Below are 244 nucleotides of genomic sequence, written 5' to 3' on the forward strand. Positions count from 1 at the left end.
TTGTTGAAAAAGTAAAAAAAAAGGCAAGGATGAAAAATTAAATCATACATTACCCATATGACGTCACGTGAGGAATTCCAACGAAAGCACACTCACCTGAAATGAATGAAAAATTATTAATGATTGACCAACACTTAAACATTAAAATCGAAAAAAGGTCCACTTATTGTAACAACATCGAATGTAGATCGAGTGTGAAACAAGGCAAAAGTAGTAGAGAAAAAAAACACGGAAAACTACACAA

The sequence above is a fragment of the Penaeus monodon genome, chromosome 27 (genome assembly GCF_015228065.2).
Source record: "Penaeus monodon isolate SGIC_2016 chromosome 27, NSTDA_Pmon_1, whole genome shotgun sequence".
In the NCBI taxonomy this organism is placed as follows: domain Eukaryota; kingdom Metazoa; phylum Arthropoda; class Malacostraca; order Decapoda; family Penaeidae; genus Penaeus; species Penaeus monodon.